Below are 1,061 nucleotides of genomic sequence, written 5' to 3' on the forward strand. Positions count from 1 at the left end.
GACAGAGAAGTAAATTTCAACTCAAGACCATAAAAAATGAATATGAATTTACATTTTATATGTTGTACAGCCTTGACCTTAGAATCCCTGCAAATAACTATTGTTGCAAGTGGGACTTTCTATGCTGAAGAATGACAGCCATAGTCCTTGTTGTCAGCTAGAAAATGGCATAAAAACCCTTTTATAAGTTCTGTGAACATGAAATATTTATTTATTTTTTTAATTGTAGACAGATTTATTGAAACATATAGGATGTTAGCAGAGAAATCATTCAGTGGTTTGTTACATCTTGCCACTCACTACCTTGAATTTATAATTTGAAAATTATAAATATATATTTCATAACTAAGCCATCTTTGGCCAAAAAAAATAAAAGGAGTATCATTTAGCACATTTGTTAAAGATCAATAAGAAAGGTATTTTCAACAGTAAAAAATCAAGTTACTGAATTAAACAGCAGCGACCTCGCTAATCTAGAATCCCATAGTGCAGAAGGTAGAGGTGTCTGCAGGGCGAGGCGCTTAGCATCTAAAGAGACTGTGGCACAGAGCCATAGGTGGGGGCTGGCCCGTCACGTGAGCATGTCCCAGAGGCAGCAGCAACCTAGAGCGGTCCAGCAGGCTGTGAGGCAGGTGGATGGGCCCAGGTCATCCCTTCTTTGGTCTTCCACCACATAACACTGTGGTCTTAGGAGGCTCTTGAGGCCCGCCCTGCCAGCTGTGGATATCCTTGGTAGGGGTACCCCTGAGGAGGTGGGTAAGCCCCCCTCCCCGGAGGCCCCATTGGCTGTGGTGGATAAGGTGGTTAGGGGGCCGTCGGCCTGGGCCCGGATATGGTGGAGGCTTCTGCTGATTCATCAGATACCTGCAAAGTACACCTCTCCCCGAACCCGCGGGGCTCGGGTCGGGTCCCAAGCGGAGGAGACTGGACCAGACCACTCAGCGCGTGCCGCACCTGCCCCCAACATGAAATATTTATGTGACTTCTGTGTATGAAGTACTTCTCCTCTACAAGAATAATATGTAGTCGTTTTCTCTTCTTTGTTTGTGTTATGTGGGATT

The 1,061-nt window shown here is 45.0% G+C and overlaps 1 pseudogene across 1 annotated transcript; it reads right to left on the minus strand.

Annotated features, from left to right (window-relative positions):
* Positions 1–571: 571 nt before the first annotated feature.
* On the minus strand, positions 572–857 carry LOC308276208 (cysteine-rich and transmembrane domain-containing protein 1-like; annotated as a pseudogene). The gene has a single exon. The product of its transcript is annotated as a cysteine-rich and transmembrane domain-containing protein 1-like (transcript).
* Positions 858–1,061: the final 204 nt, after the last annotated feature.

The sequence above is a fragment of the Muscardinus avellanarius genome (assembly GCF_963383645.1).
Source record: "Muscardinus avellanarius genome assembly, chromosome: 17".
In the NCBI taxonomy this organism is placed as follows: Eukaryota; Metazoa; Chordata; class Mammalia; order Rodentia; family Gliridae; genus Muscardinus; species Muscardinus avellanarius.